This window comes from Somniosus microcephalus, chromosome 1, assembly GCF_052327205.1.
Source record: "Somniosus microcephalus isolate GS21.2 chromosome 1, FLI_Smic_1.0, whole genome shotgun sequence".
NCBI classification, from domain to species: Eukaryota; Metazoa; Chordata; class Chondrichthyes; order Squaliformes; family Somniosidae; genus Somniosus; species Somniosus microcephalus.
The window spans coordinates 235,170,459-235,183,979 of NC_140987.1; positions in this window are offsets into that span (position 1 = coordinate 235,170,459).

A 13,521-nucleotide genomic window follows, 5' to 3' on the forward strand; every position below is an offset into this window, starting at 1 on the left:
GTACATGGCGAACCAATGCTGCCAGCATTTTCGCACAGAAGAGAACAGCTGTCAGTGTGCCGAGGAACCTTGATGTGTGGATCTAGAGTGGTGATTCCACCCAATCTCCAGCAGAAAGTACTAAAGGAGCTTCACGAGGGGCATCTGGGTGGAGTGAAAATGAAGAACCTAGCCAGAGCGTTTGTGTGGTGGCCAGGTATTGATGGAGACATCGAAGAAATAACCAAGAGCTGTCTAGGATGCCAGAAGGTCCAAAACGTGCCACCACAAGCTCCTCTGCATCCATGGGAGTGGCCCTCATCTCCATGGCAAAGGGTACATATCGACTTTGCTGGTCCATTTATGGACTCAATGTTCTTAATCGCGGTGGATGCACACTCCAAGTGGCCGGAGGTAATAAAAATGTCCTCCACCACCACGGAAAAAACCATCACAGTATTAAGGACCATATTTGCCAGGAATGAGCTGCCGGAACAGATCTGTTCTGATAATGGACCGCAATTTGTGTCCGAAGAATTCAGGAAGTTCTTAAAAAGCAATGGGATCAAGCACTATACGTCCGCCCCATACCATCCCGCCACCAATGGATTAGCTGAAAGGTTTGTCCAGACCTTCAAGAAGGCCATAAAGGCCATGGGTAATGAAGACATAAATCTACAACATAAGGTAGATAACTTCTTGTTGGCGTACAGGAATGCAACACATGCGATCACAAACCAAACTCCCGCCATGATGTTTTTCAATAGAAAAATAAGATGCCGGCTGGATTTGATTAAGCCAAACGTCAGAAGGGACGTAGAGAACCGGCAATTTCAAGGCATGAATGAAAGGCCAACTAGATCCTTTCAGATAGGGCAACAAGTTTTGGCCCGGGACTACCGTACCGAGAAATGGCAGCCGGGAACTATTGGAAAAAGGCTAGGACCGTTGATGTATACCGTGGACATTGGTGAAAGCATAATAAGGCGCCATGTTGACCAGATCATAGAATCATCCACAAAGGCCCAACCTACTCCACAACTCTATACGTCTAATGTTGAAGCAGAGATACCCAGAGCATCTACCTCCGATCCGGTAATACTGGAATCCGATGAACCTGAAACGGTCCTTCAAGCCGAATCGACCTTGCCAGAAGAACCTACTACACCACCGAAAACGACTACACCACCGAGGCGTTATCCGGACAGAGTCCGGAAGCCTCCAGAGAGACTGAATCTGTGAACTGTTTCACATAAAGTTGTATATATGTTAAGATGTTATATTAATGGGAATATGTATATATTGTTAACCTAAAAAGGGAGGATTGTAGTGTATGTAACGTTCCACCTTTAAGAGAACTATTTTAAGGGTTGCACTACTTTATCTTGGCTACTGTATACTGTAATACCGGTGGTGACCACACCGGTATATAAGTGCTGTGTAAGGATTTATTGGGCAGATTCGCCCTGACCTTCGAATAGTAAAGTCCTGTTAAAGTTACTCTTGTAGTCTGTGTATTAATTCACCATATAACCCACAGACTTTACAATCAGGACGTTTCTTCTTTTAAAGACGCTTCGGACGGACATTTCGGAAAAGGACAACGTGGTCGGTGTTCAGCCAAGACAAGGCTCGGCCACGGCGGGAAGACGATGAGGGTGGCCCGGGTACCGTTGTCGGGAGATCATCGACGACCCAGGCCGAAGAAGAAGACACCCTCAGGAAAACCGACGATCCAGGCTGGAGGAAAAGGACATTCTGGGCCTAGCACTCCCTTGCCTCAACATCCCATTCTCAGGGTTTTCCTCACTGGACTCTCCCATGTGCATCCAGTTATTCAACATCACATCGGTGGCAGAGACTCCTCCATGAATCCAAATCCACAACAGCTTTAACTGATCCATCCTTGACGAGCGCTCATCAAGGCTGTGTCCACTGCCTCATCGCCTGAGAGAGAGAGAAAAACAAGCTGCGCCAGAAGTTTCCAAATCCACGTGACGACGGAAAGCTGTGCCGAAAGGCTGCGAACCCCCTCTTTTGCGAATCTGAAAGTGGTGAGCATGATCCCGAGTTCCTCAAGTCGAAACTTAGTTTAGATCTAAAGGGAGGGAGAGGGTAAGGGTAATCTTGATGTGTTTCCCCTTTTTCGATGTGCCGTGTGTTTCCCATTTCCATGGAATCAAGTTTATAGATATGTGCATGCTTGTAGTTGCTTTGATTTGTGCTTATGATATGTATTTTGTAATGCTGCAAACTGTTTAATAATAAAAGCATCCATTTCGTGCTATTCAACCTGGTCTATTGAGTCTTTCTCTGCACTACAGTTCCCTGCACCTAAGTCCAAGGTCTAGAACCGTAGGGAAGAGTGGGTTGAACCACTCAAGGGTAATTATTGCACGAAGCCTGGCAGGAGACCAGAACGAGCAAGAGAAATCCCCTACACCAAGCATGTGAAGCAATAAAGGAACTGTCAGGTTGAGTGCTTTCTGAGAAGACACTGTTAATGACCAAAAGGGTTGAGAGACACTTTGTGACACAGATACTTTGCTGATATACTTGCCATAAGGAAATGTTGTGTAGCCTTTGACGTAATAAAACTCACTATGCACTTGGTTTTAATTAACTTGTTTAAGAACATGGAGGTCTAGTTGTACTTCACTAGTTCCTGTCTTACAAAATGTCCCTGGGCAAGCTGCGCCCATGCCCGAGTATTTATACTCCTTGGACGGCGCCACCAGCTGACCGTCCAGCGTTATTTCATGAATAGTTTCTTTATGATGATGAGATTTATAACAGACTTACCTAGGCAGATGTTTTAAAGTCTGATAAACTCCTGCCTCCATGTGCATCTTCATGGCTGTTGGATCCATTATGGCCACCATCTCCTCCTGTAGGGAGGGTGCCTTAGAGAGTTGAACAGTGCCACCCTCGTCTGGAGCACCTTTTGCAGCAATAGCTACAATTCCATATCTGTAAACTCTTTTTTTTACATAGTTCCAGCACAGATTCATTTTTAAAGTAACAGCCTGTACTTTCTCTTCAAGAAATCCAGAATCCCCGTCCTTCAGCTTTGCCAGTAGACTCACATCATGCTCAGAACCTGTTGCGCATATGAGTCAAAATCTGAAAACTGAGATTATGTTGCACATGCCTAATTCAAACAGATACCAGTTGTTTTCAGACCATTGCTGCCTCCTGGACCATTGTGGGAATTACACACCTGAAACTCAGCCAACAAGGATGACGTTCAAGATTATTTTCCATCTGCTTGTTCAGATGGTAACCTGGTTGACATTTATCCCTCAATCAACAAAACAGATTAACTGGTCATTTATCTTATTGCTGTTTGTGATCTTTGCTCTGGGCAAATTCCTGTCTTGTTTGCCTACATAACAGTGGCAACACTTCAAAAGCAATCCATTAGAGGTGAAGCATTGGGGACACCCTGAGGATGTAAGTTCTTTCTTTCTTGATTCTTCCATCTATTCCAATGGAGTAATGCTATTGCTTCTGTTAGAACTGGTACTGTATTTTGGCCCGTCATTCTGTTGTCACTCACTAAAATGACATTGTACTTGTATCGTCACCAGGCTGAAGCATCCCATACCAACTTTATCTATGCTCGTAACTTCTGAAAATATGTTATTACAGCTGCAAAATAGAATTTGTCCTCATCTTGAACATGATGCCTTGGTGCTGTTTTTAGCATTGACATTCCACTGGACCACAAGCAGTGCTGTAAACCTTCTCCCTGAAGCTGTCCATGCCTCCATTCAGCAGCCAGGTTTCCCGAGGCCAGAGAAGCCCTGCCGGCCATTGTTAAGCCTGCAAAGCAAGTTAAATTAGAGGCTGCCAGAGGCATTAAAATATTTAAATTACCAACTCGCCTTCTGGGAGCTGCCTGCCCCTTGTCCCACACCTGTTAAACCCGGAAGTGGGAAGGTTGGAGGCAAGTTGGTGTCGGGTTTGAGAACTAAAAAATTTTAACATCTGACCCAAACCAAACCCACCCATTTTTGGGTGCTAAAATTTACTCTAAAGAATCTTACAGCACAGAAGGAGGCCATTCAGACCATGGTACCTGTGCCGGCTCTTTGAAAGAACTATTCAATTCATCTCATTCACTGCTCTTTCCCCATAATCCTGCAAATGTTTCCTTTTCAAGAATATGCTGTCTCTTAAATTGCTGTCTCTGTGCTGCGTTTGATGCCTCATCACTGAATATTCTGTTAACTCAGGGTTCCTCAGGGATCTGTCCTCTTTCCTCTTTGTTCATTTTTCATACCAGTGACTTCTTCCAGCCATCATCCAACTGTATTAATTATATTAATTATGATTCCACGTTACATTCATAAACTCCCTTCAGGTCGCAACCTCTGTTCCTCTTGCAATGCAATACCTGAAATCTGTCTTGATCTGCTCCATAACTTATTAACGTGCAAGGAAAATGATTTTTCAATTTTCCAAAAGCGCAGTTATTTTTGCAAAACAAGCTAAAAGCTATCACCTCTTCCCTTTGCTGACTTCATCATTAGTTTTTCATCTTTTGGCTGTACTATCTCCTCTGACCTCTGATTGAGCTCTCACATTTTGTCCATTGCTAAATCTGCCTTGAGGAAGCTTGGCTTACTTTTCACATTATTATTTTTTCTCCACTTAACAGCTATTAACTGTCTATAAATTGCAGTTGTACCAAGTCTAGAGTGGCTGTAAAGTGCTTTGGGACTTCTGAGGTCATGAAAGGCATTACAGAAATACAAATCGTTCTTCTTTTTAGATCATTGCTTCAATGTATAGGAGGGGGAATCTTCTGACACCTCTCTTGCATTCCTAGGCAATATACAAGAAAACTTCTGTCATCTTATTGGCAATGCTTCTCTCCATGTAGCCTCCAACCTCAACAACTTGCATTTCTATAACGTTTTAACATAGCAAAAAGTCACAAACGTTTCACAGGAGCATTATCAAACTAAATTTGACACCGAGTCACATAAGGAGATATTAGGAAAGGCGACCTTGTAAGATTTGCAAAATTTCTACATTTCCCCGAAGGTTGTTATTAAGAAACGGAACCCTGTGTGGACATTTTAAATCAAAAAGGGTACCCAAGATGGCGTCCGTGCCTCATGGCAGAAAGCCTGTGAGATTTTAAAATGGACTCTGCAACGCAGACAGCTTGTGGATCGAAACCAAAGCTGCAGTGCCTGTGAAGAGAGATTTTGTATTTTGAAACCAGACAGGACTCTGAATTATGCATTAGACCGAATTGGAGACAAATCTAAATTCAGTTTAGGTCTATAGTTAAGGCCATCAAGCAGTCTACATATATAATCGGAAACAGATTAAGAGAGCCATTGAGGCTGGACAGGCCCATCAAGGAACTTTCATGACAATACAAGTCAATTATCGGGCCGGTAGATGTGATTACCAGCCATCTAAAAACAGTTAGTATGGATTGCTACAATTATTTAAAATAGCCCGCTAAGCTTAAGACAAAGAACTAACCTGATTTGGCGTGCAGATAAGGGTTTTTGAAAAGAGTATAATTGAAGGCCCCCGGGTAGCAATCGTTCTCTTCTCTTCTCTTCTCTCTCCACTCTTCGGCCCCTCGCCCTCGTGGCTGCCGCTCTTTCCCCATCCCTCGCTTACCCCCTGGCCTTTGCCCGTGCCTTTCCCCACTCCATCTGGAATTGCCCCGGCACCGTATTGGGCAGACACGGACAATTCAGGCCAGGCGAGGCGGGATGCGATGAGGGGAGGAGGGAAGACCACCTGAGGAAGACCAACTGAGGAGACGAACTGAGGAGATGGGCTGAGGGTAGGCTTCGAATTATCGGGCCTTCAGCCTTGGCTGACCTGCGAATATCTGCACACCAACTCAAACTGTCGGCTGGCGACGAAGAATCATCCCTGCAAGGTAATGTACCCAAACAGAGACTTTAACTTTGGGGTACTCAAACCTGGACAACGCCCTTGCAGTGCCCGGAGACCACGTGATGACGGCAGGCTCCAGAGAGCGCCAAGAGCGAACCCCGAACCCCGCTGCTGTTTTGAGTCCAACAAACCCTTTTGATTGGTGAGCATGAAGCTCTGACCCTTCATAGCTGAACCTAGTTAAGTATAGGGGGTGGGATAAGGATAAGGGGATTGTTAAGATAGTTGTTTTCCCTCGATGTGCCATGTGTTCCCATTCCCTGTATAAGTATAGTTATTCTTGTGTAATTTTTTGCCTGTAGAAGTGTACACTAGTAATTTTTCATAAGATTGTATCCATTTTTCCTCTTCAATAAAATCTTGGTTTTGTTTACATCCAATCACCTCTCTACTCGAGTCTTCTCTTTACCACCGTCTTGTACCTAAGTCCGGTGTCAAGAACCCAGGGGCATGGGAGCGATTCGAACCACTCATAAACAGTCAGAGGCATAACTGACTGGGCGCACGTGCCACCCCATAGGCCACCCCCTACACCTAAAGCTTGGACAAAGAGGTAGGTTTAAAGGAGCATCTTAAAGGAGGAGAGAGTGGTACAGAGGTGGAGATTTTGGGAAGGAATTCCAGAGCTTAGGGCCTAGGCAGCTGAAGACACAGCAACCAATGGTAGAGTGGTAAAATTAGGGATCAGCAAGAGGTCAGACTTGAAAGAGTGCAGAGATCTCAGGGGGTTATAGGGCTGGAGGAGGTTACAGAGATAGGGAGTGGAAAGCCCATGGAGGGATTTGAACACAAGGATGAGAATTTTAAAATCAAGGCGTTGCTGGACCGGGACCCAATATAGGTCAGCGAGTACAGGGGGTGAGGTTTTAATGTGACTTGGTACGAATTAAGATATGGGCAGCAGAGTTTTGGATGAAATGAAGTTTAGGAGGGTGCAAGGTGGAACGCTGGCCAGGACAGCATTGGAATAATCAAGTCTAAAGGTAACAAAGGCATGGATGAGGGTTTCAGCAGGAGATGAGCTGAGGGGGAGACGAGTGACGTTACAGAGGTGGAAGTAGGTGATCTGGGTAATGGGGTCCTCTTGGTGAGAGGATATGGGGTCGGAAGCTCAGCTCAGGGCGAAGTAGGATGTCAAGGTTTCTAATGGTCTGGTTCAGCCTCAGACAGTGGCAGGGAGAGGGATGGAGTCGGTGGCTAGGGAATGGAGTTTGTGGTGGGGCCCAAAGACAATGGCTTCGGTTTCCTGGTATTTAATTGGTGCAAATATCTGCTCATCCAATCCTAGATGTTGGACAAGCAGCATGACAAATCAGAGGCAGTGGAGGGGTCGATAGAAGTGAGATAGAATTGGGTGGAACCTGACATTGTGGCTGCAATTTCAGCAGCGGAGGTGGGATCATGCCGGGAGGGGTGGGTGGCGGGTCCCAGTTGGCTCCCGGTTCCAGCCCACTCTCTCCAAGTGATTTTACGTAGATTGGGCTTGTTAAGCCCACCCTGCGTGTTTCCCGGCCAATTAAAAGGAAGCGGGTCTGATGACGTCATTTGATGATGTGTCATTAGCCGGTTTCCTTAAAGGGGCCATGTCCACATTCATTTTGACAGTTGTTCTGTCAGTGTTCTGCAGCATTGAGGTGCTGCAAGCACTGACAAGCACTGCACAAAGGTGCTCCAAGGAGTTGACAGTGGATAGAGAGTTTACTCCAAACACTTGCAACTGCATACAACTCAAAAGTGTCTTCCAAGTCCTAAAATTTAAAGCTTCTGACATTGGAAAGTGACCGGCTGTGAAATGGTAGCTTTCATACCACTTTTGCAGCTGTCTCCTATTCACAGCAATGGGGAGACATAAAGAACCCAACCTACTTACCTAACTTGATCCCCGAGCGACGGGAACCTCGTAAAGAAAGTGGTCAAATAGAAATAGGCTGGCAAAATTGTAGTTAACAAGCATTTATCTATCTTAAATGCCTCCCCCGCCACTTGGTGTTGGATCTGTTCTGAAATTGTAGACCCAACACTTTGGAAACTTACATGGAGGCGAGTTCGGAACTGGTTTCCAACCCGCTGTCAATCATTTCGATTTTGACTGTGGACCTGCCTCCAAACCCAAACTCTGAGCACCGGCAAAATTCACCCCTGTGTTTTCGGATTATGTCATTGAGGGGCAGCATGTAGATCAGAAATAGGAGGGGACCAAGGATAGATCCTTGTGGGACTCCAGAGGTAACAGTGTAGGAGCGAGAAGAGAAGCCATTGCAGGTGAACCTCTTTTTCAGGAGCAATCATTCTTGTCAATGGAATGGTAATAGGGGCACTATCAGGCCCTCTCCCTCCAACCAACAAAGTAGAGGTCCGATCACTGCTTCCCCAGTGACTACCACCATCCCTCTTCTGGCAGTCCTTGGGGGTTGACGGTATCAGTGGCAGCAAAAAGAGAGATCAGGTGCTCGCCAGACCCCACATCCCTGCTGTCACTTGTGGCGGGTGAGGAAGGTTAACTGGTGGCCTTTGTAATTTGGGCGGGCAGGTGGGGGGATGTAAATAGAAGTATGGACAGAAGCCATCCAATTTTCCCATATTTTCCGGTACCATCCTGCCTGATTTAGGGTAATGTAGTAGAGGAAAATCCAGACCAAGGTGACTAACTAAATCTTAGCATATACTGAGAGTTTTATTTTCCTTTGTTTGCTATTTACAACAGAAGCAAATAGACATGTGTTTCGCAGTTTATACTGACATCTACTTTTCATTTGAATTAGTGAATGGAGAAAAATGCAGCCATCAGCATCAATGGACTATTACCAAAAAAACATTAATTCACAATCAGTAAGTAGCGTTAATTGGAAAAATTTACATTATTTACTACAGAGACGATCCCTCTGATCTCCATTTGCCAATGCATGAAGAAGAGAAAGGGCTGGATTTTCATTGAGGAGGCAGGTAGGAGGTGGGACTACAACTTTTGGGGTTGTAGTCCCGCCTCCATCGAGTTCCAGCCAACCCATGCGATTTAGGCTTGATTGACCTTGTTGAGCCTGCCCAGCGGGCTCAGCAGGCCAATTAAGGGCCACCCGGCCACAGGTGACATCACAGATTGAAATTTCATCTATCAAGACCTTTTGACAGATGAAATATCAGCGTTTCACAGCTGTTTGAAGCTGTCAAACACTGACAATCTGTATCCAGGTTAATTCCTTCCTCTCAGGAGGATTTAGAGATCTCCCCAGAACAGAAAGCAGAGACTCCCGAGACCTGAAGGAAGGAAGGCTGTAAAGGTAAGTAAAGGTTAGTAGAACTTCTTTAAACACTTTACACAGATCAAACACACTTACCTATGCACTCATGCACCCATCACTCAGCTGAACACCGGACATCTCGACCCCTCCAAGCCCTTCATCCCAACGGCCTGCCTCGCTAACTTGCCGTGGTTTGGAGCCATCGGGAATCCAACATTTCAAAAATGAAAATAGGGATTAGGCTAAAAACTGCCTGTTAACTACCTGTTAACAGGCAGTTAATTGGCACTAATCCCCTTCCCGCCTCGGGGAGGCGGGTCCCAGAGTGGGGTGGGTACTCACCTCCTTTGAAACTGGCATGGAGGCGGGATGGGGGCAGGATGGGGTCAGGACCCCCGATTTCAGGATTTTAAACCCCCATACGCCTCCAATCCCGACTCCACGGCCCAATGAAAATCCAGCCCAAAATGTTATACAAGTTGCTGGAGACTAAAGTGAAGCAAAGCATTTAAGGCTATTAATTGCTTCCATAATTTCAGGCTTGTTTAAAATAAACTCATGAAGAAAGGGGTCAAAGACAAAATCGGTTTTAATCCTAACTTAGAAAACATGCACATTTTAAAATTAAATGCTGTTTGATTGCTCCCACATTGTCTGTGATATATATCTTCCATTCCAAAATAAAGTTCCTCGCTTGTGATTTGTGTATGCAAATAGTTTAGATTGAATTTATTCCTTACAGGCGTTTGTTTATATTTTAATCAAGTCCCTTTTCAGTCATGTTTTCCAAATGTGGAAATCAGTTGTTTTTGTTAAAATAGTAAACACCATACAATATATATATAAAAAACTATTGGAATACTGCTTTAGATTTGAAAAATATACCGCAAAACAGTCAAAGCAATCATATCAACTGACTTGACCTTTAAGGGGAGAACACCTGAGAATGGACTGCTTGTTTCTTCTCAGTACTGGCATATTTTTTTTATATTAACACCACATACTTTAGGAATGGTTTTCTGTCAACTTCTCTGCATATCTTTATATTTGGAAGAAATATTTATCTGCGGAGGACATTTTATGTAGGCATTTTGATCTCCAGGTAGATAAACAGTTAAAAAAATCCTAACTGTAGAGGGAAGCTTCAGCTTGAGATGAACAAAGCCTTTACTGTTATAATTCCGATCTTCAGACTCCTCACACATGCACAGCTGAAATGAAACAATTAAAGGCCAATCCATTACATCAAATGGGCACATTTGTCTCAGAGATGACAAATTATGGTTCAATATAGCTTCTGTAAAGGTTCACTGCTCACAGTTGAGAACTAAGTACAACCTTTGGGAGTCAATGATAGAGGTAGTATTCATGAGTTGCTAGCAACAGAAGTGAATGAATAATTTTGCAGCTGACAGCCAACAATGTAGAGAGGCATGCTTAAACCCTGAGGATGACTGCATTAGTCTGAAGGTTGGCTGAAACACCTACCATTTGAACTACAAGTTATTTACATCACAAATCATCTAATGCATCTCTGTCAATCACAACTGCACATTTCTTGAAGGGGAAGGCATCTTATTCAACCATGACAATCCAACCAAGGACAAGAGAACAGTTTTTATTTTTTTCTGTGGATCCTTTAACATTTTTACTCTTCTTTCCCTGAAATGTAACTATGGTCATTTTTTGATGAGTATTCATAATCAGAACATAGGAATGAGAGTAGGCCATTCAGTCCCACGTGCCTGTTCCACCATTCAATTAGATCATGACTGATCTGCACCTCAACTTAATTTATTCAGCTTTGTTCCATATGCCAATTATTGATAATGATCATGTTATCTCTGAAACTGCTATGCATTTTTTGAGCTGCAATAATAACAGTTTCTTCTTCATTCATTATATTCAAATAGTCAAACCACCCTACTATGGAAATGCAGCTGTCACTTAAAAAGCAATTTTTTACTCCTTTCAAGTGCTTGATGACGTTCACCCATCAGCTCTGTGCTTGCTGACCTACACTGGCTCCTGGTCCGGCAAAGCCTCAAGTTTAAAATTCTCATCCGTTTTCAAATCACTCTATGGCCTCAAGCCACCCTATCGCTGTAACCTCCTACAGCACTATAACCCTCCTAGATCTCTGCGCCATTCCAATTCAGTCTACTCTCAATCAGCAAAGTGATTCAAGGTGTCGTCAACAGTGCTATCAAGCGGCACTTGCTCACCGATGCTCAGCTTGGGTTCCACCAGGACCACTTGGCTTCAGACCGCATTATAGCCTTGGACAAAAGAGCTGAATTCCAGGGGTGAGGCGAGAGTGACTGACCTTGACATCAAGGCAGCATTTAACCAAGTGAGGCATTATGGAGCCCTAGTAAAATTGAAGTCAATGGGAATCAGGGAGAAAACTCTCCACTGGCTGGAGTCATACCTGGCACAAGATGGTTGTGGTTGTTGGAGGCCAATAACCTCAGCTCCAGGGCATCTCGGCAGGAGTTCCTCAGGGCAGTGTTCTAGGCCCAACCATCTTCAGCTGCTTCATCAATGACCTTCCCTCCATCATAAAGCCAGAAGTGGAGATGTTCGCTGATGTTTGCACAGTGTTCAGTTCCATTTGCAACTCCTCAGGTAATGAAGCAGTCTATTCATACAAGCAACAAGACCTGGACGACGTTCAGGCTTGGGCTGATAAGTTGCAAGTAACATTTGTGGAACAAAATTGCCAAGGAATGACCATCTCCAACAAGAGAGAGCCTAACTTCCTTTCCTTGACAATGAATGGCATTACCATCATCAAATCCCCCACCATCAACATCTTGGTGGTCACCATTAACCAGAAACTTAACTGGACCAGCCACATAAATATTGTGGCTACAAGAGCAGGCCAGAGGCTGGGCATTCTGCGGAGAGTGTCTCACCTCCTGACTCCCCAAAGCCTTTCCACCATCCACAAGGCACAAGTCAGGAGTGTCCTGGAATACTCCACACTTGCCTGGATGAGTGCAGCTCCAACAACACTCAAGAAGCTCATCACTATCCAAGACAAAGCAGCCTGATTGATTGGCACCCCATTCATCACCTTAAGCATTCACTCCCTCCACCACTGGTGCACCGTGTCTGCAGTGTGTACCATCTACAAGATGCACTGCTGCAATTTGCCAATGCTACTTTGACAGCACCTCCCACACCTGCCACCTCTACCACCTAGAAGGACAAGGGCAGAAGTCGCATGGGAACACCACCACCTCCAAGTTCCCCTCCATGTCAAACACGATCCTGACTTGGAAATATATCGCCATTCCTACATCGTCGCTGGGTCAAAATCCTGGAACTCCCTAACTAACAGCAATGTGGGAGTACCTTCACCACACAGACTGCAGCAGTTCAAGAAGGCAACTCACCACCACCTTCTCCAGGGCAATTATGGATGGGCAATAAATGCTGGGTTTGCCAGCGACGCCCACATCCCGTTAAATGAATTTTAAAAAATCCTGGCCTCTTCCGCATCTCTGATTTTAATCACTCCACCATTGGTGGTCGTATCATCAGCTTCCTGGACCCTAGGCCCTGGAAATCCCTCTCTAAGTTTCTCCTGTGTTGCACTGTCGGAGTTTCCATCTTTCGAATGAGACATTAAACCGAGACCCCGTCTGCTCTCTCAGGTGGATGTAAAAGATCCCATGGTGCTATTTTGAAGAAGAGTAAGGGAGTTATCCCTGGTGTCCTGGCCAAAATTTATCCCTCAACCAACATAACAAAAATAGATTATCTGGTCATTATCACATTGCTGTTTGTGGGATTGCTGTGCACAAATTGGCTGCTGTGTTTCCCACATTACAACAGTGACTCTACTTCAAAAAAGTCCTTCATTGGCTGTAAAGCATTTTGAGACGTCCGGGTGTCGTGAAAGGCGCTATATAAATCAAGTCTTTCTATCTCTGCCTCTCTTGTTGAAGACACTCCTTAAAATCTACCTTTGTCCAAGCTTTTGGTCATCTGTCCTAATATCTCCTTATGTGACTCGGTGGCAAATTTTGTTTTTAACGTTCCTGTGAAGCACCCTGAAACTTTTTAACACGTTAAAGGTGTTATATTAACGCAAGTTGTTGTCATTGTAAATCAAAAACAGAATAATGCGGATGATGGAAATCTGAATTAAAAACTGAAATGTTGAAAATACCCAGCAGGTCAAGCAGAATCTGTGGAGAGAGAAACAGAGTTATCAAGGGATATAAAAACAAATGATAAAGTGTTCTATAGACACATAAGTAGGATGAGTAAAGTGGGGATAGGGCCACTAAAGGATGGGCAAGATAAACTCACAGGTAATGACAGAGAAATAACAGAAGTGTTGAATAGCTACTTCGCC